Raw genomic sequence first — 16,745 nt, 5'->3', positions numbered from 1 at the left:
AGTGCTTTTTTGTATATTAATTAAGTAACTTAATATGTTTATTATCCTTTGTGGCAGATGAGGAAATTGAGGTTTGGGAGATGTTTAAGTAAGTTGTCCTCATTCACAAGTTAAGTGGTCATGGATTTAAATATGGGAAGTCTGGCTCCTGTATCTGTTCTCTTAACCAGGACAACACAGCCACCTTCTTTGAGAAAAGTGATATATGAGAAGTCATGGAAAGATTGTTTACAGTGAGCCAACAGAGTATTGGGCAAACGAAAGGTTTTGACATCCAGCTCTTAAAGTTGTGTCACTTTAGAAGAGTTACAACCTCTCTGATTCTTGGTTTCCTGTCTATAAAAATGAGATAAAAGCTCCCACCTTGCGTACTTGTGACAAGACAAAGAGATAATGTATGGAAACCTTGGTAGTAATAGTTTAATAAATTATAGTTATATCAACATTATTATTATCTTTATCCATGTTATTATTATTATTCTTTTGAAGTTTGACATAGTGCTCAAAGACCCAAACCACACAACTTTCCTAGATAGACCTTGTTTTCAACCTTACAGTTCTAGTTCATAAAGAAAATAAAATTCTATGTTTATAGAGGTAAACTGAAACACAACTGATAGTAATGGAGGGTATCAGGTGCCTCTTTATAACAACGTAACTGGGGGGGGGGGGATGTTTTCCATTTAACAGAAAAACAGAATTACCACTTATTTGGAGAAAACAATGATAAATTAAAAATTACTAATGAGGTTCCTTATACTAACCAGAAGGACACTGAGATGGGTTCTTTTAGTTAATTAATATATTCCAGTAATTTATGCAAGTACCTGTACCATGATGTGGTTCTGGAGATGTTAGCTAGTTTAGCCAAAGGTGCAGATTTGCCGCAAAGCTAGTGGGTGACTCAGTAAAGACGAGCACACATCAGCTTAATAGACCTTTAGAATTCTCAGTGTTACAAAGAGTTCTACTCTGGGGACCAAGAGTATTTTATGTCATCATAAAAATAAGTAGTGCCAATCTAATAATGTTTTTTAAAAATAAGGGTTAAGGTGTGGACTCAGTTCGTGAGGAGATTTTGCCTTCTGCTGTGCTGTGGAGCAAAGCTTGTTCCTCTCCCGTGCAGGTTGAATTGACCAAAGCCATGGTTATGGAGAAGCCTAGTCCCCGCTGGTCAGGCAGGAATTTGTGAGACAGTATTATACACTGCTGAACCAGGCCCCAGACATACCATACAGATTTTATGGGACGAACTCTTCTTATGTCCATGGGGGATGGGATCCAAGTGGAAAGCCAGCAGATGCAGTCTATGGACAGAAAGCGATCCATAGGAATGTGATGTCACAAACTTTACCAGTTGCTGCACTAAGTTCGCCATGTTGAAGCTCATGCCACCTGAATGATGGTGTAGTGGTCCAGGTGATGGAGTTGCTCTCTAATAACAACCAGACTTTGAGGAGATTCATGCAGATGTTTGTCCTTGCTCCTGAGGGCTCTGTCGCAAGTAAGTTCTACGTTCACAATGATATCTTCAGATACCAAAATGAGGTCTTTGGTGGCTTTGTCAATTAACCTCAGGAGGAATCTGAGGAAGAGGTAGAGGAATCTGAAGAAAGGCAGCACACACCTGAGGTGGTACCTGATGATTCTGGAACTTTCTATGATCAGACTGTCAACAACGACTTAGAAGAACAGTTAGAGAAACCTATGGCTGAACCAGAGCCAGATCCTGAACCTGAACCTGAACCTGAACCAGAACCAGAGCAAGAACCTGTGTCTGAAATCCAAGAGGAAAAGTCTGAGCCAGCACTAGAAAAAATTGGTCCTAAGGATGCTCAGAAGAGTTCTTCCCAGCACCTACAGACATACCTCAGACGGTACAGGAAACCTTGAGGACATTTTCTTGGGGATCTGTGACCAGGAAGAACATTCCACCCAGTGGAACTGTTCCAATTATGGGATATCATCTCATGTTGTTAAAGTACCAGCTTCACAGCCTCGTCTGGGGTCTAAGCCTGAATCCCAGATTCCACCAGAGAGGCGTCAGAGGGATCAAAGAGTGGGAGAATGATGAATAAAAATTCCTCCCTAGAGGAGATCTATACCAATCCATGAGGCTGGTGAGCAAGGTGATGTTGAACCCCAAAGAATTGTGAGACACCCTGATGATCACCAACTTTTCATTGGCAATCTGCCAGATGACTAGACAAATTGGAGCTTAAAGATTTTTTTCAAAGTTATGGGAACATGATGGAGCTACACATTAACCATGGCGGGAAATTACCCAGTTTGGGTTTTGTTGTGTTTGATGATTCTGAGGCTGTTCAGAAGGTCCTTAGCAACAGGCCCATCATGTTCAGAGGTGAGGTCCATCTGAATGTGGACGAGAAGAAGACCCAAGCTGCCCAGGAAGGGGATGGTAGAGATAACCACCTGCAGAAACCTGGAGGCCCTCAAGGTGAGCTGGGTGGTGGAATGAGTGGCCCTCCCTGAGGAGGCCTGGTGCAGAAGCCAGGATGTGGAGTGGGAAGGAGAAATGCTCCAAGGCAGTGAATCGCTCTTCACTGATCTTCAAGCAGCACTACAAATCTAGCTCCTGCAGAATGGTGAATTTCTTACACCAGCATGTGCTATCCTGGAGTTTGACCCCAGCCTGCTAAAAACTGCTTATGTTTACATAATTTTACTTTTCGTGTTAATGATGTGTGCTCCCTCTCCCACCCCTCCCTCTCCTAACCTTTTAGTCCTTCACTTCCAGTTCTGTGGAATGATATTTTAGGAAAAGATTTAGATTTTTAAAGAAGAGAAAACGACTGAATTTCCCTGCTTTACTTTTGCATATACAGACTGAATTTTTTTTTTTAAGCCGTTTCCCCAAAGGAATGTGTCTTGCTTATTTCTGAAATTGGTGTGTTTCATTCATTGGAATAGTTCTTATTTTCTACGTGTTTCAAAAGCCTGTGAGAAACACAAGATTTGATAAACATTTTGAAGGCAGGAAAAATCCAAATTGTTTCTTCTTTGAGAGTCATGACTACCTTCTGGTGTGTAGAAATTGTCATTGGAAAAATTGACAGTTTTGATTCTTGCTGGTATGGTTAAAAACGAGTAAAAGGTATTAGTAGAATTTTTTTTTCTTTTGAAATGTGATCACAGAACAATTATAAGCCTACTGTTTTTACCATTTAAATTGTGGGATAGGTTTTAAATGTCTAGGATGCAACTAATTTAGATGTCTTTTGAAATAGAGCTGTTTCATGTTTAATTTGTATTTGTAAGAAAAAAATACCCAAAAAAGAAACCCCAAAACGCAAGTAACACAAAACCAGAGCAAAACTGTTGTGTCTTCTATTTATCTTTGATTCCAGCCTTGACAGTTATTTAAAGAAAAAAAATTTAAATAAATAAAAACAAGGTTTAAGGGGGTGCCTGGATGGCTCAGTCAGTTAAACATCTGACTTTGGCTCTGGTCTTGATCTCAGGGTCCTGGAATTAAGCCCTGCCTGGAGCCTAGTCCCCAGTCAAGCTCCACACTCAGCAGGGTGTCTGTTTATCCCTCTCCTTCTGTCCCTCCTCCCCTTTTCCCTCCTCCTCTGCTCCTCCCCCCCCACCCCCACCCCCACCCTCACAAACCACCCCCCCGCCAAGCTGGCTTATTCTCTCTGTCTCAAATAAATAAATAAATCTTTGAAAAAAAATTTTTTTTTCATTTTAAAAATAAAAATAAGAGTTAATCTGCACATTATGAATGTAAACCAGAAAGAAGTCAATAAAATTTATCTCAAATTTCTGGTTTTGCTATTAAATACTCCTCTTACTGGGTTTCTTACATTCTCTCCTCCTGAAAATAAAATGTACATAAGAGAATAAGTATTGATAAAGAGAGAGATCGCTAATATAGTTAGTTGGAGCTTTATTCTTTTCTCTTGATTTCATTGGCTTTCCATTGTCTTCTTTGTCTTGTCCAAATAGCTGTAGATACATACTGGATAGTGTGTGTAAAGACAGTGTTTGAGGTTGCTTTAGAATAATAGATGCTCCTGAGAGTCTTTTGTTAAACTGGTCTTACAGTGGCTCTGGGTGTTTCTGTATTGTTCTTCGGGGGGTTCTTTATTGCTAAGAAGTATCCTTTCAAAGGCAAGAATTGTGCGTATTATGATACATCTCATGTTTGTTAACAATTAATGGGATGGTCACATTAGTTCCTTAATGAAATATTACTGCTTTTCCAATTTCTAGAACTACTGACTCTGGTTATTAGTATGATCTTTATCCTAATATTCAAACAGAGACTGTTTAAGGGTTAGGTCCTCCCATGAGAGACTTCAGCCTAAGCATCTGCATATCTGTGAAACTGGAATCAGTGAGTTGGAGCAATGTCACTCATGCTGCTAGAGCATAGCCCCATAAGAACTTCAGAAATGTGTTAAAAATGAAGGAAAGAAGGGAAGGAGGGAAGGAAAGACAGAAGGGCAGGTGGGCCATCCTGCTTTTGCCATGCACTTTATAAGAGAGGGGCTGAGTTAATTTTCTATTCAGGAGGGTCTTTCTAAAGTATTCCAAAGGTGCTCAGTCATGATGCTTGGATTTCTGAATGCTAAAGAGTCATGGAGAAGGTGGCTGAGTCACTGAAAGAAAGGAAAGGAACACAGAGCTCCACTAACAAAATAGAAGAAATGTCAAAATACAGAAGGGAAGTTCCTGAATGATGGGTATGTAGAGAAGGCAGAAAGGGAAGGAAGGGAAGAGGAGAGGCAAAGGGGGAGGGAGATGAAGAACTATATGAGTACTTTGTAAATGGTGGTTCATTTAATCCTTCAGAAGAACTCAATGAAGTCAATATTATTCCCACTTCACAGATGAGAAAATTAAGGTATAGAGATACTAGAGAATTTGTCTCAGACTATAGTTTGTCGGTAGAAAAGCTGGGATTTAAACCCAGGGGTATTTTGTCCCAAAGTCCATAACTTTTACTATCGTGCCATTCTGGTTAAGTTTGGAAGCTTGAGAAAACTCACATTTCACACTGTTCATTTTGCTCCCGTAGGAGTAAGACGGCTCTCAGCAGACGCATACCAGATCTGGTAACTGACAGCTGGTTATTCCAAGTGGATTCTAACAACTTTTCTCCTTTCTGGTATGCTGAACTCCAGATACATTCCACACAACCTCGTACAGCTTTACAAAGTGATCCCATTCCCTTCCAGTATTTGACCCCAAACCTTCCAGGTTACCTAAGGAAATATACTCTTTTATTATTTTTAACTTTTACTACTTCTAAAAGATTTCTACTCCAGCAAGCATGTGTTCTTTAGGTATTCAACAGCTGCTTTATGATAATGACGACAAAAGGCCTTGTTCAAAACGTTCAGTTGATACAATTATCATTACTTCAAATTCTCATACTATTATATTCTAAACAATTCTGCCTGGTTCTTTAAAACTTATTTCCCTTTCTACAAGCTGTGGTGTGTCTTAACTATTTCTTATCTCACCATTTGTAGTTAGCATAAAGGGAGAATCCTCTTCATGGAGAAAGAATATCATTTGCGACTTGAAAAAAAAATCTTCCTTATCTGTGGTTATATACCATCTTTCCTTCCATCTTTCCTTCCCAATGTTACTTGTGTCTTTGTTCCTTGATTTTTTTTCAGTGAATAAGTTTGTTTGTTTGGCTGGTTGGTTTTCTGGATCAATTCTCCTGGATTTTTACTTTTCTATTTCATTAATTTCTGCTTTAGTTTTTACTAATTAATATAATTCTTTTGCAATTTTTTCTAAGTTTCTTGGTTTGTATGTTATTTTGCAACAAATACATTTAAGGCTTATGATTTCTGCTTTTCTATATTCTCATTTTGTTATGTAGGATTTTTTTCTTGTTTCTAAAGATTTTGTAATTTCTCATTTGTTCTTCTCTTTAATCTAGATTTAAAGCATTTTTAAATTTCCAGTTGTAGATCAATGAGAAGGAATTTTTCTTTTAATTGTTTTGATTAATTTTATCCTCATTGTGCTTCAGTAGATGATGTGGTCCGTCTGATCACTATCTTTTAAAAATGTGATCTTTATTTTATGATCTAGTTAAGTTTCTTCTTTGATAGAAAAAAACAACTATTTTCCATTGGGAATGAAAAAACCCACGTATCTTTTATCTGTGTGTGGTTATATTACACATAAATCATTTAAGATCCTTTTTAATAGTCCGGATGCTTCTGCCAAATGTTTCTCCCCACCTCCAGTTGAAGTAATTGCAAGGTCTCCTACCCGTTTCACAAAACTTGGGCAGGGAGAAGTGAGGCCTGTTTGTGTACTTCCACAAATGTACAATCGCCTGGTGATTGTCAAGATCTAGTAAGGAAACTAGATAATGAGGAATGAGACCTAAAAAACGAGTGCAATGGTACTGGCCCTGCCGCACAACGGGCTTGGCGACCCTGGGCGAGTCGCTTTTCAGGTTTTCTATTTCCTCATCTATTTCCACACCTCAATGGTGTGGTCCTACTTGCTCTGCCGAAATTACAAGGTTTGTCAGGAGAAGCAGCGAGATAAGGATGTGAACAACACAAAGTGATAATGAAATAAAAAACACTAGCAGTGGTTGCCAGTATTTAGATACAGTCCCCAGGGAAGGAAAAGATAACGATGTAAAATCTGGCCAGTACCGGCTTCAGTTCCTAGCGGGTCCCTTCCCTGACCCCCAGCCACCGCCAGCTTCCTTTGGGGACGCAGTCCCTCCTGCGTGCAGAACATCCCTCGCAATAACGGAAGTCTCCCTCTTCGTGGCACCCGCGGCTTGGAACCTGCTGGAAGAGTGTTGGGCAAATGAGCCGAAACCTGCCCGCAGCTCAAATTCGCGCTTCAGCACCACCAACCCTGGCCGAGCATGTGCAGTGCCTCCTCCCTCGGCGGTGGGGGTTGACCGGCAGTTGTTGCCCAAACGCTCGTTAATCGGAAGAGGCTCTGGGCCCCCGACGCCCCCGGTCTGGGGCCGAGGCTCGGTGGCGGAGATCCCGGGCCTCTGTGCTCGCAGCCCGCAGCCGCCGCGTTAAACCTAAGCACCCTGCCCTCGGGAGAGAAGGGATCGCTGGGGTTCTGGATGCGGGCTTCCAGGGAAGATGCTCTTCGCGGTCCCGCGCCTCCTCGGGAAGATCGCTGAGAGCGGAGCGCGAGCGCTGGGCACGCCGGCCCCGGAACCGCGGGAGCCCGCGCCGCGCGTGTCTGCGCCGCCGAGCCGCCTCCCAGCCCGCTTTCCCCAGTTTGCGTTCCTGCCGCAGTCCGGGCCCGAATTAACTCTCTTCACTTGTGAGTGAGCACACACAAGTTCCCCGGGCACGATCCTTCCACCTGCTTCCCCGGGGGGAGCCCAGTTTTTCAACGATTAACCTTCCAGCCAAGGGGCGGAGGGAAGGTGGCAGGATGGAGGGAGCGGGGCGGGGAGAGGCGTTCTTGCGCGTTCAAAGGCAGCAAAATTAGCTGCCGGCGCTCAATGGGTTTACTTTCTTCGATTTTTGACAAACAAATGCAGGGGGATGCCTGCTCGGCCGACTGCCGCCCCGGCCCGGAGCCCTGGGCTCACTTCGCAGCCTGCTGCCGAGTTTCGCACCGCAGTCCTGCTCAGCATCCGCCGAGCTTCGCCCCCTTGCCCAAGTCTGCGGATGGATGGATGCGGGGCGCAGGCTTCTCCTGGTCGGGTTAACGCTGGCTCCGGCTAAAGCCCCGAAGCGCCCATCTCGCGCCTCCCGTTTATCTGCTCGCCCCCACCACCACTACCAAAGGACGTGCCCCTCTGGTAGTGTCGGGGCTCCCAGCCCAAGAGAGGGGGAGGACACCTCCCTCTCCCCTCCTCCCCATCCCCGCCGCGGCTCGGGGTTTTACTGCAGCAGCCGGAGGTGACAGCGACGCCTTAGCCTCCTCCGTTGCTCTCAGAGCCCTGGCTTCCCCTGCATCCGGAAAGCGCCCCCTCCTGAGAGGCCGGTCCGTGGAGAAGTGCTAACGAGCTGCAGAAAACCAAATTTAAAAATGTAGAAGTCGCTGGGCTGCATTCCTCCGAGGACGAGCCCGATCGCCCAGGACAGAGAGTGGCAGCGTGTGGGAAGTTGGGACCGTAGAGCAAGGGGGGGAGGGGAGTGGTGCAGCCGGCATTCTCTTCTGGAAGGAATCGCTGGGAGCAGTGCGGTTGGACACAAGTTTGCGTGGGAGTGTTTTCCTTTTGTCAATAATTAATCACCGGAATCGGTCTGGCAGAATTGGAGTTTTAGCAATAGTGCAGAGGGCGGGGCCGAACACCTAACTCCAGGAGGCTCTGAGGCGCCCGGCGCAGTGGGAAGCTCGCAGCAGCTGGGGAGGAGCCAAAGCTTGGGCGCTCACCTAAGCCGCAGGGAGATACACCCAACCCAACCGGGAGGTAAGCATCTTCCAAAATATATGCTTGAACGCTGAAGTAGCTTTAGTAGGATAGAATTCCTGTCTCTACCAGGGAGAAATTAATTCTAGCTTTAATGCAATTTATCAGTTTATTATTTAACTGCATTAAAATTTTAAGAATTGAGTGGGTTTTTCCATTTGCCTTAGTAACACAGTTGCCTTTCTAACGTAGTTAGAAACTCAAGAGGTTTCACTCAACAGAAGCCAAACTTTAATGCCAAAACTTTCCCAGCCAAAGAAGAGAAAATTACTTTGTGAATTACTTTCATATTTATCTTTGTGTAGTTCAGTAACTATTCAGGGAAATATCTTTGGGAGGTGCTCGGTTTCATTCTTAAATATTCTAGTGTTATGTTCTTATATAATACTTTTTGCCCCTAAAGCTACTTTAGGCGATAGTACACACAAGACAACTACCCAAAAAGTGAAGAACTTCCAATTTTAACATTTTCTCCCAATTATTAAGCAGTGTGTATTTTCTCAAAGATGCTTATATGATCATTCAGAAGTAATCAGACTTCTAAACCCCAGGAGAAAGGAATAGTTAACTTTGCCATGGGAGTAGGGATGTGAGGAATGGAAAGAAGAGGGTTTTAGATATGAGCAGAAGTTCTATGTCTGTGTCAACTAAAGTGACATTCAACTGGTTGGCAATTAACATAGATGAGTTCAGCCCCTGATTCAATACAGAATTTGAAGAATTGTTAAACGTAAATCTTAGCCCTAAAACTACAAATAAGTTCATCAGGGAAATTGGGAAAGTTGTTTTTCTAAAAGACATAGTAGTGTGATCGTTCTTTTGAATTAATTAAGAAATATATGGTCATTTTTGCCTGTGAACTTTTTAGATCAATGCATAAAACTAATGAGGTTTTAATAACTTAATATGCACATTTTAATTATTCCTATGCTTTCAAAAACAGGCATCATTTTGATAACTTTCAATGGCTTTGATGGCTTTGTACATAGATTACTAGAGCAATAATAAGCTCTCATATGAAATGCACTGTCACCCTCAATATTCAAATATTTCTATTCGGCCACTTAATAACAACAAATTAAGAACAGTTTGTCAAACTAAATGCATGAGCATTCTAGAATTTGACTGGATATAAAGTGAAAAGTTAACCAGGCCTCAACTACAATCAGTTTTCATAATCCACTGTTTATAAATTTACAAAATTTACTTTTGTAAAAACTGTCCTTCGTAATTCTCTATCTACTATGTCAGCATAAGCTATTTTACCACCAAGTATATAAGATGCAACATTTGCATTACAAATTATCCAAATGGAACTCAACTTCCAGAATGGTTGTATAAGGAGCTCCATGAACCCACTTTCGTAGCAAAACAACCACTGGTGAAAATTATAGATAAACTAGTTAGTCTCTGGAAATTGTTCTGAGGAAATACAACAAATGAAGAAAACCTTATTCAAGACAAACTACTGCAATTCAGTAAGAACAACAAGAGTGTGAGGCATTTCAACCACAACCCACTTCCCTTTCCCCCCTTCCAGCTAGCAGATGGTGCTCCATTCCAGGTGGCTGCCATCAAGAACACAGGGCTCCCCCTCAACTTAGATCCCAGTCTAGAGCTATGGTATAACCCCGGGAAAAGCAGGCTACCGGCATCACCCACTTTGTGTTGTAGAAGCTTTCCTCTAGGCATGAGCAGGTAAGAGGTCTCCAGCTCTTCTTCCAACTACCCCCATTCTTAAGGCATATGAAGAAAAATTCAACATCTAGAAGACAAATAAGCCATACAAAAGTGGGCAAGGGAATCAAAGAGACATTTCTCCAAAGAAGATGTACAAATGGCCAATCAACACATGAAAAAGCACTTACTATTAGTAGTCATTAAGGAAATGAAGATCAAAAGTTAGGTTCCATTTCACACCAACCAAAATGGCCATAATAAAAAAAAAAGACAATTAACACTTGTTGGAAAGAAGGTAGAGTAACTGGGACCATCATACATTGGTGGTAGGAATATAAAATGGTGAGTTACTGGGGCAAGGGCACCTGGGTGGCTCAGTCAGTTAAGCGTCCGACTCGATTTCAGCACAGGTCATGATCTCAGGAGCCCATCAGTCTCCAAGCTCAGCAGGGAATCTCCCTGAGACTCTCTCCTTCTACCTCTGCCCCTTCGTCTGCTCACACAAACTCTCTCTTCCTCCCTCTCTCTCTCAAATAAATAGATACATCTTTGAAAAACAAAAGTTTAACACAGAGTTACCATATAACCCAGCCATCCCACTTCTAGCTATATATCCAAGAGAATGAGAATGTACATCCATGTACACAAATGTATGAATGGTACACCAAGGTTCAGAGCAGTGGTACCCATAATAGCCAAAAGGTGAAAACAATCAAAATGGTCACTTACTGATGAATGGTCACTTACTCATAAAATGTGATACAGAATAGAAAAATGGAATAGTATTTAGCAACAAAAAGGAATGAAGTACTGATACTTGGTACAGCATGGATGAACCTTGAACAGATTATGCTAAATGGGATATATACTAAAATGGGATGTATACCAAAGACCATTGAACTGTGTACTTTAAATGGCTAAATTATATCTCAATAAAGCTGGTTTTTAAAAATAAATTGGCCAAGATATTCAAAACACAGATGGATTTAGAATTTGGAAGTTCATGAATTCCCATATACCACTAAACCAATGGCCTATATGAGGCTTTTTTTCGCTTTCTAAGATTTTATTTATTGATTTGTCAGAGAGAGAGAGAGCGCGCACAAGCAGGACAAATAGCAGGCAGAGGGAGAAGCAGGCCCTCTGCCGAGCAAGGACCCTGACACGGGACTTTATCCCAGAACCCCCGGACCATGATCTGACCCAAAGGCAGATGCCTAACTGACTGAACCATCCAGGTGTCCCTACATGAGGCTTTTTCCCAAGGACCACATTGAAATATATGAAATAATCAAGAGTGGCACAGGTGTTACACAGCTCTGTGATTTGCACATGTTTACACACTCACCCGAGTTTTCCTCTGTTTAGAAATAAGTCAAATGTAGGGGCACCTATGTGGCTCAGTCGGTGAAAGGTCCAACTCTTGATTTCCGCTCAGGTCATGATCTCAGGGTCGTGAGATCAAGCCCTGAGTTGGGCTTGTGCTGTGAGGCGTGGAGTCTGCTTAACATTCTCTCTCTTCCTCTGCCCCCCTCAATACCACCCGCCTGCCCCCAGCATGAACTCTCTCTCTCTCTCTCTCTCTCAAATAAATAAATAAATATAGGAAAGTAGTCAAATGTCGCTAGTGTAGTCTTATAGAGAATTGGCTTGTAAATGCCCAATCTTTTTGGAATCACCAACTTGCTATATTAACTTAAGCCCAATGAGGCCGGTTGTTCCTCCCATTTCTAGATAACTCTAGTCCTTTATCAGTTCTTCAGGCCAGTTGTTGAAAGAGTCACACTGAGGGAGAGAAGGAGGTTACTTAAATCCCAACCAAGAGCGAACTTTGCCACTCAGACTAGCCCAGTTTCATTCCCCCAGATTGGCCCCCGAAGTAGGAGTCTTGGGGGGACAGGAAGAGCTGGAGCAGCCACTCTGGTTTCAGAACACACTGACATGTCACTGCTGGAAAGCATTTCCTGTGATGTGACGTTTCAAATACAAGAGAAGCTCTCAAATAATTCATATATTCCTCTAGTCACCTTTATGTTTTGAGTTCTCATAAGCTGCCTGATCTTGTACCAAGAACCAGGGATCTGGATGATAGTCCAGAAATAAGGACATAAAATTAGTGAGTCCCTGAGTTCCATGGGGCTGGTAAACAGCAGCTAAACTTGTTGCTAGGAACAGTTATGAGTACACTGAGCCAAACCCTACCCTTAGCCTTAGGGATTCAAGTAAGTCTGCCTGCATCAGGAAAACTCAAGATTTTCTATTCTCATCAGCACAGCCTTATCCTTCCGTGTATATGTTTAGAAGAGTATGCCATGCTGCTAAAAATGGGTTCCATGTGGCTTTTGACCATCAGAGCTTTTGTACAGGTCCTATTGTCATATTTCATCCGATTAGAAGATTTACACCAAAAAATGTGTAAATCCAACCAGTTGTCTATAGATTAAATACATGTAAAAAAAAACTTGATCACAGTTATTACTTATTAATATCGCTTTGATTGGGATTAATAATTCATTTACCCAACAGATATTTCTTGTGCACCTATCTTGTGCCAGAACAACTCTAGGCCCCGAATGAGTAATAAAATAAGCTCCTTCCAGGAGCTTCAATTCTAGAGGGGACATCAGCCATTTAAAAGAATGATTAAAAAGTAATTATCATTATAATAAGTGAATTACAGTGTATGATAAGAGATAAGGGCTCTGGAGAAAGAATTAAGCAGGGAAGGGAATGAGGTACAGTTTTAAACTGTGGCATCGTGCAAGGAAGTAAAATTGTGTAATTAGATAATGTAAAGATGATATAGAAACCTGGCTACCTGTCTCTGAGGTGGACCATGAAGATTACCAGCTCCAAGTGAACTCTTCCCCTTGGGAGTCTTGGTTTCCCCTTCCCATTAGCATTATTTTGCTACCTTGGCTTTGCTGCTCCTTCATTAAGGAAAATACTAGTCTTAACACAGGCACAAGGAAGACATAGCTTAATACCTGCTCCAGAGAACTATAATCCAAATAAAACACCACCTTATGATAACAAAAATTCTTGTTGAGGGAAATCATTAGCCTGGGGTTTCGGTTTTCTTTTCCTTTCTCTCTTTCTTTGCCCTGGATTCTTGAAGTCTGCCAAAGGACGGTGTGGTAAATAATTAAGAACTGCTTTCCCGAAGTTAACATCTTTTTGAAGAGTTGGGGTGGGGGGAAGGATGAGGGGAAGAAAAATTTCCAGGTCATTTTGGAAAGGTGAAGGGAGAACAGAGCTTTCAGAACTAGAGAACAGAGCATGGACTCCCACAGACCATCTGAAAAACGTGGGGAGGGGGGAAGCAACCAGAGTCCTCACTTTCCTGGACTGTCCCAGAATCTCTACTCAAGACTCCCGTTTTAAAAGACACCTGAGGACACATCGTTCTAGGAAAAGACAATGGGTGTGGCGGCTCTCCTGGAATAGAGCTTTTAGAAAATGGCTTAAAAGGGAGCAGGGACTTGATGTTTTAAAGTCAAAAAAAGAGCATTTATTTCAGGCTTAGAGGAGAAGCATTTAAGCATGGTCAGAGTCCAGTTAGAAATAAGTCAAAAGACTCCCTGTTATAATGGGGGTTATTTTGGTGTATTAGAATTCTAATTTACTTATTCTACAGATGTTAATTGAGCAGTCCCCTGGGTGCTGGGTGGAATAACAGAGAGGAAGACCTTGTTTCAAAGATCTTCCTTTGGGATGCCTGAGTGGCTCAGTCAGTTAAGTGTCTGCCTTCAGCTCAGGTCATGATCCCAGGCTCCTGGGAGCAAGTCCCACATCAGGCTCCTTGCTCAGCAGGGAGCCTGGTTCTCTCTCTGCCTCTGCCTGCCACTCTGCCTACTTGCGCTCTCTCTTTCTGACAAAAAAATAAAAATCTTAAAAAAAAAAAAAAAAACAACCCAAAGACCTTTCTTTGTAGAAGTTACATTATATGCCTTTTGCAACAAAATAGCTGAAGCACAGAGTGATGAGGATGAGAACTTTTTGACCTGCCTGTCCTGACGCCTCCTTCCAGACTGGGCTAGCACCTCCTTCCATATGCTTTCCTGTCATAGTACTTACCACACTGTGTGGGGATGCTAGCCTAACTGTCCTTTCTCCTCTCTGGAAAGTGCTCGAGGAGAGTGACCTGTCAGGCTTAGTCCTCATTTACATCTCTAGAACCTTTTTTTTTTTTTAAAGTAAGGACTTATTTATTTATTTCAGAAAGAGCAAGAGCGAAGAGCACGGGGTGGGGTCAGAGGGAAAGGGAGGGAGAGAATCTCAAGCAGACTCCCAGGCACCCCCACCCCCCAGCACCTGTGTGATGAATATTTGATTGGATGGATGGGTGGGTACATTAATGATTTGCCAAGTTAAGACCAAAGCTCTTTGCATAGATAGGCAGTCCCCCAGAGTTGTTGAGAGTTGTGTACTCTACATTAGTTGTGAGACTCTGGGTCAGCTTTTAAATTTCCCAATGTCAGGGGCACCCGGGTGGCTCAGTCAGTTGAGCATCCAGTGATTTTGCCCCAGGTCATGATCTCAGGGTCCTGGGATCAAGCCCAGCCTTGGGCTCCACACTCAGTAGGGAGTCTGCTTCTCTCCCTCTCTTTCTGCCCTTCCCTCTCCCCGCTTGAGTTCTCTCTCACTCTCTCAAATAATCTTTAAAAAATAAATAAAATAAATTCCCCAATGTCTCAGTTTCCTCATTTGTGAAATGGTTACAGAAATAGTGCCTCCACTATAGTGTTATTAAGTGAGCTACATAAGGTAAATTATAAAATAAAGCAGTTAGCAAAGTTCTGGGACATAAGTTGTTCAATAAATACTCTCTGCTATTATTACCCATATAGAATGGCAGTTTCCTAGGGGACAGTTTGCTATTCAAATATTGCATTCCTGCCCTTTCAGCTGCATTGTAAGATCAAAGGATGTCAATTAGGAATTCCAAGCCAAAGTTATCATTTTGAATTCAAGCTCTCTGAAAAGATTAAAAAGAGAATTTGGGAATTCATATAAGTAGGATATTGAACAAGAAAATTAAACAGACTAGAAAAAGAAAGGAGGAAAACGAGCTCAAGATGGCATGTCCAAAGCACATTTTTTGGAGCGATAATAACCTCTACAGCTCTCACACCCAGACCTCTCCTTTAGACAGCCTAAGTACCAGCCCAACCCCGTTCTGGAACACACTCATACCTCACAAAATGTCAGGCCCCTTACGCATCAATAGATGTTCACTGATGCAGAAGAAAGAAAAGTGGAAAAAAAAAAGTTATTTGAAGTGGAGTCTTATCTAACCCTGAAAGTGTTATAGCATCCTTTTCATTTTTTTTGAAAATTGAATAATCCTCTTTTTGTGTGAGACCTTTGGTCAGAATTATCATAGCGCCTCTTCACAGGCAACTCCTTATTACCTTCTGAATGAGACCAAACGCCAGCCTGTGACCAACATATGGAATCCCAGCATCCTCACTGCTTCCCTCTGTTCCGGCAAACAGAATGCACACGGTCTCTCTCCCAACCATGGTGGAGTTTCATGGCTTTCGTCTTCTCCTAAGAATAGTAAACTGCTGCTCCCTTACTAACTCATCAACTGGGAAGTCAGTTTTAAATAAGAGTAGCTTAGAATCACTCTATTGATGGAAAAACTAGGCCTAGAAAGAAGACATAAGTGACCCCAATTCTTCAGTTACTAACTCTTTTCATTCTTCAAGGCTGAAGATATGTTCTCTACTGCACAAGGGAGATCTTGGTCCATAAATTTTTAATAAGGTGTTTTATTGCCTCAGTTTTTCAACAAAGAAAAAAAAAATCAATCAGGCTGGCCTAGTTCTGGTTTTGATGGGCAGGAAAATCAGGTTATCATTTAGGACAAAGGAGTTGTTCCACAGGTTTCCTCTATTTAGGAGAAAACAAACATTGGCTGCAAACACAGGAGAGGTGATATGGGACCCCTATGACCTTCAGAGTGAATTCTTCCTCCTAGACTCACGGAAGTCACCATTTTACCCACTTACATCATATGTCTCTGAAGGGTTCAATGGAGTCACCTGGAAGGAATCTCACAGAGGAAATAAAATGCATGTAGAAAATAAGAGGAACAATTAGTAACTGTAATAAAAGTTACTCTCTCTGAGCCCTTACTAAGACCAGGCACCATTAAGCATCCTTTACCAATGTTATGCTGTATCATCTTCACAGCAACACAGAAATAATCATCTCTGTGTTACTGACAACCTAACCGATGTTCCCAGAGCTTAAACAATATCCTGGATATCACACAGTAGCAAACTCCAGCTTGCCATTTTCAAAATCCACACTTTTATCACAGCCCTAAAAAATTTAATGAAGTGAATCATTCTCCAGTGGGTTATTGAATTCTGTTATACAAATAGGATCTCACATTTGATGAAATCTTAGTAATTTCTTCTTAAAACCTTCCTGATGATTGATAATAATCCTCAGAAGATGTGGTCCAGTCTCTGCTTCAACAGTTTCCCTAATGGAAATTTCACTACTTCAACTAGGCAATCGCTTTCCCTTTAGATAGCTCTTATTATATAAAGTTTTCCCTGAGAGATTCACCTCTGAAAACAATAAATTCCAAAACTTCACCTCCAGGACTGCCTGTAACACCATTTAAAACCTTTCAGATCTTTTA

At 42.0% G+C, this 16,745-nt stretch overlaps 1 pseudogene across 1 annotated transcript; it reads left to right on the top strand.

The window, feature by feature from the left end:
• The first annotated feature begins 1,129 nt into the window (after nt 1–1,129).
• On the top strand, nt 1,130–2,553 carry LOC308357339 (ras GTPase-activating protein-binding protein 1-like; annotated as a pseudogene). The gene has a single exon. The product of its transcript is annotated as a ras GTPase-activating protein-binding protein 1-like (transcript).
• Nucleotides 2,554–16,745: the final 14,192 nt, after the last annotated feature.

The sequence above is a fragment of the Martes martes genome, assembly GCF_963455335.1.
Source record: "Martes martes genome assembly, chromosome: 1".
Taxonomy (NCBI): domain Eukaryota; kingdom Metazoa; phylum Chordata; class Mammalia; order Carnivora; family Mustelidae; genus Martes; species Martes martes.
The sequence above is the reverse complement of the archived record's forward strand: the minus strand, read 5'-3'. Positions and strand labels throughout refer to the sequence as shown.